This window comes from Protopterus annectens, chromosome 1.part0, assembly GCF_019279795.1.
Source record: "Protopterus annectens isolate FY-2018-M chromosome 1.part0, PAN1.0, whole genome shotgun sequence".
Taxonomy (NCBI): Eukaryota; Metazoa; Chordata; order Ceratodontiformes; family Protopteridae; genus Protopterus; species Protopterus annectens.
In genome coordinates, this window is record NC_056725.1 from 806,913,972 (window position 1) to 806,921,035 (window position 7,064).

Below are 7,064 nucleotides of genomic sequence, written 5' to 3' on the forward strand. Positions count from 1 at the left end.
TACTGGCAATTACTTCAGCAAGAAGAGTTTCAGAGCTACAGGGCCCTCATGGCTGTAGAGCCCTTTATCATATTTTACCCAGACAGGGTGTCTCTGAGGACAAATCCTACTTTTATGCCTAAGGTGGTTTCCAGTGTGGACCAAACTATTCATCTGCCAACGTTTTATCCAAATCCGCAGAACAAAGGGGAGAGAATTCTGCATTCCTTGGATGTACACAGACAACTAAGATTCTACTTGAGCAGGACAAAAGCTCTAAGATAAACTGAGCAATTACTAGTGTCATATGCTGCAGGATCAGAGGGAAAGGCTATCTCAAAGCAGACAATTTCAAAGTGGATAAGCCACTGCATCCATTTCTGCTACTTACACCATGGTATACCTGTGCCCAAGGGCATTAGGTCTCATTCCACCAGAGCTGCAGCAACTTCGGCAGCCTTTCTCAGAGGAGTACCAACCAAAGACATTCTAGAAGCTGCTACTTGGAGTTCTGTTCACACCTTTACAAAGCATTACCATTTGCCTCTCTACTCTAAGTCCAGGGCAGGCTTTGCCACTGCAGTGCTGCAGGGCCTTATAGCCACACGTAATGCTGTTTAAGCCCCAGCCTCCCATCCATAGCTTTGGGATTCTACCCAAATGTAATGACTGCAACAGTGAAACACGAAGAATATAGTACAGTTGTGTACACTTACCATAAATGTACATTTTCGAGTGTATTCACTGTTTCAGTCCAAGTTACCCTCCCACCATCCCCCTGTCATTGTGCTGTTTATCTTCCCTTTTTTATCTTCTACAACCTATGTGGTGTATTTGCTTGTAGATGAAGGTAAAGTTTATATATATATATATATATATATATATATATATAATATATATATATACATATATATATATATATATATATATATATATATTGCTACCTTTTTGGGGGCACCTGACATCGGGGGCAAGAAAAACTAAAGAAAATGGCGTCGGCTACATTACCCCTGATGACCTGATGTCATGGAAGAGGCGACAGCAACCGAAACAGGACCCACGACTTTGTTATTCAGGCCGACTGAGGGCAACCTGCCAGCAGATTACCCAAATGTAATGACTGCAACAGTGAATACACTTGAACATCTACATTTATGGTAAGTGTACACAACTGTACTTTCCCATGCCTACATTTCTTAGAACTAGAACTAGAAAAGGGGCATGCATTTACCTATAACACATACCCACACACAAATAACTCTAAATGTTTTATTGTATAACATGCATGATATGTATAAATATACATTGTTTTATTTGCAGTTACCTCTTTCCTTTGTCATCCCCCTCCTTAATGTTCTGCCAAGTATTAAAGACATAAAGTAGGGAATATGCTTTTGAGTTCCCTACATGTTTAACAAAGTCAAAAAAGTCCAAAGACATGCATCTTGAGGGTTTCTTCCTGGACCTTTGCTGAAAATATGTTCTGTCCTAGTTGGACTTTCCCGATCAACAAATGTTAAACGAAAGTCCAGTATTTCCAGGTTTTTTTTTTTACTGCCACATTCCACAAATGTGATTGCTGCTTAGTAATCCTATTTATTGATTAATTTCTGTGTTTCTAGTTTTCTTCCTGATTATCACTGTCTCCCACCTCCAGTCTCTGGTTTATTTCCAATGTACTCCTAGTTCTTCTAGTCAACTCCTGTGCTTTTCTTTCTCTCTCAAGAATTTTATTTTGGGACATTGTAAAAGGTTGGCATAGTCTCTCTATGAGCTTTATTATCAGAAGAAAAGAATCAGAGTGCCCTTCTGTTTGATGGCTCATTTTTGATGGCTAAACTTTCATGTTTCCTCCTTAGTATGTTGTGCATCAAAATATGACTTTGAACCTCCAGGAAAAAAATATTCTGAGAATAGCTGGATACAGCAGCTTGAATCTGCCTCTCAACATTCCCTACTTCTTTTCTACTTGATGTACAGTAAGTAATCATTCAGTCTGCTGTCTACAACTTTTAGTACTTTGTCCTTCTGCCACAGTTTTATCATAATAAACTCTTTCTGCTGGTTGGTTTGCATCTTTAATATTAGAGGTCTTGGGTGCTTTCTCATGGCCAAGTTTGGAGCATAAACATAATGTGGCCTTTCAGTTAACAACAACTGCTGTGGAGTACCAGTCCTGTTGCTTATTTGTGCTTTCATAAAATGAATACAGTCTGTTCCTTCCAGTTTCTCTGGTACAGAAGAAAATTTCAGATTTTCCCTAACTCTAACATTTTTGAGACATCTTTTCTTGAGCAGTCTCATACTCAGCCAGGCTTTTCTTCACTTGAATTCTGATTTTTGCATTTTTACCAGCTCATCTGAATATCTATTTAAATCTTCTTCCATTTTTCCAGCCTTTTATTATTTAAGTTGATATACTCCTTCATTGTTTCATTTTTAATAAACTTATTTTTTCTTCTAGATTACTCAGTCATGTCTTGCACCAAAGCTGGAACTTGAACTGCTTTTTGTTGAACAGCTGAAGGATTCTTCCCAGCCAGTGTTTTCTTCTCTCTGCCATACTTCCTATTTTCACTCTCTCTCTCTCCTCCTCTTCTTTTTCCTTACCTTTATTTAAACCTATCTTTCTTAATGAAGCACCCATGCCTTCCAATATTTCTCTCATCCAACCTTTGTTATTCATCACTACAACTAAATCTGCATAATCTAACACAATAAGCATTCCCACTCTTCCCTATTCATAATATATTTCTCCAAAATGTTTTCTGTATCTTTCCTTCTATACTCTTCATAATCTTCATAATAACATGCCACTTATAGGGCAACCATGCCTGAAGAGCTCTTCTCGTCTTTATTTTCTTGCTTAATCACCCACTTAATATAGTACTAATTCTCCCTATCATATGCAGACATTATTACTTTCAAAAACTTCACTTTTATTCTGTAAGCATACATCATGTCCCATAAAGCTTTATTATTTACTCTTTCATAAGCTTTAACTGTATCCTGTCACATCAACTTAACATCTGTTTTTTTCCACAGTATCATCTACTACTCGTCTCCCAATTCATAACATTTTTTACTCTTTCTACCTTTTTGTAGCATAAACCCCTCACACACACATACACACACACTTTTGCATAATTTGCTCTACTCTTTTCTATAAAATCTTCATTAACATGTTATAATCTATGTTAATCAATGTTATTGGATGTAAATGTTTAATTTCACTCTTCTCCCGTCTTCCAAATTAATCTAACCATTTTTTCACAAATTTCCTCTTTGTGTATCTTTTTTAATTACTATTTTAAAATTTCTATAAAATTCTACAAAATTCTTCTTTCATTCCTCTTTCATTATCTTTTACATTTCATAACTAATACCATTCTTCCTCAGCACTGACTCTACATTCACTGACTCCATTGCTTCAATTTTTTAAAAGTGTTGTTCTTATTTAATGTCAATTTACACTCTCTTCATTTTTTTCTACTTCCCAAGCCTCCCTCCCCCCTTCCTCACTATTTTAAACCATATCAGAAAAATTTCTCCACTATACTCATCCTCTCGAACTGCATATATCTTTCAAACTTATCATATTTTCTTTTTTCCTAACATATTCAGTAAAAAAGGACATTCTTCCCCTTTTCTTCCTCTTAAATATTGTTCTGCAAATACACTTCCACAACTCAATTTTTATTTATACAAGTCACTCATTTTTTTAAAACAGCCTGCCTCATGTCTTCATACTATTTTCCTGTAATCTCTCTTATATGTTTTATCAGTTCTCTCCATCTCCAGATATACTTCTTTGTATTTTTCTTAACCACTACCCACCACTCTTTCCATGTTTCATAACATATTTTCATTGTCAGATTGATCCCTCCATAACTGTTCTATTAAAAGCAAGACCAGGCCTCAACCATTCCTTCTGTGACTCCAGGCCTACTACCAGCCAGACACCAACTAGGCCCACCAAGAAGAAACAAAATATGAGACATATTCCGCCAACCCCGGAAGGCTTGCCCAACTGGCAAGCTTTCAGCCAGAGCCTCTACAATGTTTTCCTGGCCTTTAGGCCTACTGCAGACCTTCCTTCGGCTGCTCCACCTCTTCTCAGCCCTCGGCCTCTCCTGCCTGAGAGAACACCTAGCCACCCTGCAGAGGAGGAAATGTCAGACTCCTCAGAGGACTGCTTGTCCTACTCTTCACAGATTTCTTCCTCTCTGGTGTATAGATCCCCGGAAGAAGTCTCTGCAGAACCTGACTCCCTGTGGAAGATCTTACCTTTGGGGATACCGTCAACCTTATAAAAGAACATTTTAAATGGGATTGCTCAGACATGTCTGAGGCCCAAAACAGATTCTATGACTTGATCCAGATGGAGTCTCCTAATCCGGCTCGTATTCCACCTGTTCAGCCTGCCTTCTTGGATGGTTTTGCTGCAGCATGCTTGAATCCAGATTCCCAGCCACCTGCCCCTAAAAGGGCAGACAGATTATACAGGATACTTGATGCAGAGAAAATGCTATTCAAGTGCCCCCCAGCAGACCCTGCTACTATTTCTGTTGCTACTGATAGGGCTACCAAACATCTCACTCCTACCACTGTCCTGCCTACAGATAAAGACAGCAAGGCCATGGAGAGGTGGGGAAAGAAGATTTACACTTTTGCTACCCTATATTTTTGGGCTGCGAATTACCGGTCATACATGGCCAAATACTCTTTAGCTTTACAAGACAAAGCCTCTAAAGATATCAGTGATATCCCTGAGTGTGCTGCAAAGGCATCTCTGTCTTACTTGCTCGGGCTCATCTCTCAAGTTAATAAGCACTCTTTCAGGTGTGCCTGTAATGCAGCTGAGGCCTCTGCCAGGTCAGCTGCATCTGCTTCTGTGTTAAGGAGATAGATACTCCTGGCTGCGTCTTCAGCCCCTCCTGGATGACTTCAAGGCCAAACTCTTGGATGCACCCTTGGATCACTCTGCTCTTTTTGGCACCAAGGTGGCTGACCTTTTCAAGTCACTCCAACAAAAAGAGAAAGAACTCCAAGACTTAAAGCATCGCCTTGCCTCTCCAATCCCAAAGTTCCAGAGAAACTATCCAGCTAAGCACAATTCAAAAGGAAAACTTCTAGGCCTTCTGCCCCCTCCAGATCTAGAAGACCCCACAGAAGACAATCTTCTTCTAAGACTCCTCAGACAACTGTCCCACAGATCTCCCTTTCCAGAAAGGGCAGGCAGTGTTTGACTTCCTGACTCCCTTTCTTCCCTGACCTCCTCCCACTATACATCTATCTGCCCATCTCTCTCACTGCATCCCTGCATGGACCCTAGTGACATCTGACAAATGGGTTTTGACAAAACTGAAGGAGGGTTGCTTCATGTCTTGGATCTCTGCTCCTCCAAGACTACCTATCCCTCTTTCATACCCCTCCTACCAGAGGTCATAAACAAACTGTTACTCCAAGGCACTATAGAGCTAGTTCCCCCCTCAACTTGAGGGAAAAGCTTCTACTCCAGAACCTTTCTGGTGCCCAGGAAGGAAGGACCATGGAGATCCATCCTAGATCTTTCCCATCTGAACCTCTTCTTTAAGGTCCACTCCTTCAGGATGATAACACTTCCCATTCTCTTTCCCCTCCTCCTTCGACAGGCCTTCATGGTGACCCTGGACATAAAGTAGGCCTACCTGCACATTCCCATAAAACTGTCCTCCAGGAAATTCTGCAGATTCAAAGCAGGCTCCTCTCATTTTCATTTCTGTGCCTTGCCTTTTGGTCTCTCCACTGCACCAAGGGTATTTACAAAATGCCTAGCCCCAGTCATTGCTTACTACAGTACAAGGGGAATGCAAATTTTCCCATACCTAGATGATCTCATTCAAGCAGCAGACAAACAAACCCTCCCCACCCACACAAAGGAGCTTCTGCTCCTGCTGCAGTCTCTAGGGTTCCTCATAAACTTCCCCAAATCCCAACTAAATCCTACACAAGACATTGTCTTCCTAGGATGCAGAATCAGGACAGACCTCAGGATGGCCTTCCTACCAGAGGAAAGAGTACTTTCCTTGAGCCACCATCACAGTCTGCCCTCCTCTCACCCATCCTGACTGCAAGGGAGTTCCTCAGACTCCTTGGGTACATGGCAGCCACTATTCCCATGCTACCTCTTGCAAGGCTACACATGAGGAAAATGCAATGGTATCTGTGCTCGATATGGACACAGCACTCACACCCCCTTAAGTTAAGGATCCCACTCCTCCCCTGCCTCCACCAAGAACTGAAGTGGTGGCTGGCCCAGGTTTCCCAGAACCCAGGCCTCCCTCTGCAAATGCCCTCCGTTTCCCAAATTGTGCACACAGACTTGTCAGATCTGGGTTAGGGAGCCACTCTGGACACAAGAACGGTGCAAGTTTTGTGGACAGACAAACACAAACACTGGTGCATCAACTTCAAGGAAATGTCAGCCATTCTTTTTTGCCCTGCAAGCCTTCCAGCCTTTCCTCAGACAGGGCACCTGGACAAGTCCTACGTCCTCTGCAGGCTAGCTCTACAAGTATGAGATCTGGCTATCTCCCAGGGGATCTCCCTCCAGGTAGCCTACATCCCATCCCAATACAATTGTCAGGCAGACTTCCTAAGCAGAACTGCCTCAGACAGTCATGAATGGATGCTGTCAAGAGATGTTTTCCTAGATCTGATCCACAGGTGGGGTATTCCACAGGTAGACCTGCTCACCTCTTCCACAAACAGGCAACATCAGAGCTACTACTCCAGAGCTCACCACCCCAAGGCACTGCAAACAGATGCCTTCTTAATGTATTGGAAGAGAGGATTCCTCTATGCCTTCCCCCCCTTCCCTCTGATCCAGAGAATCCTACTGAAAATTCAGCAGGACTCACCAAAAATTGTGTTGGTGACTTTCTACTGGCCAAGGCCACACTGGTTCCCCCTACTTTATCGCTCCAAGGGCATTCACCACAAGTTACCCACCTCAGTGGATCTATTCACACAACACAAGGGGACGCAGATTCACCTACAGTGGAGATCCCTGCACCTCTCCCTGTGGCTGATAGGTTTTTGAT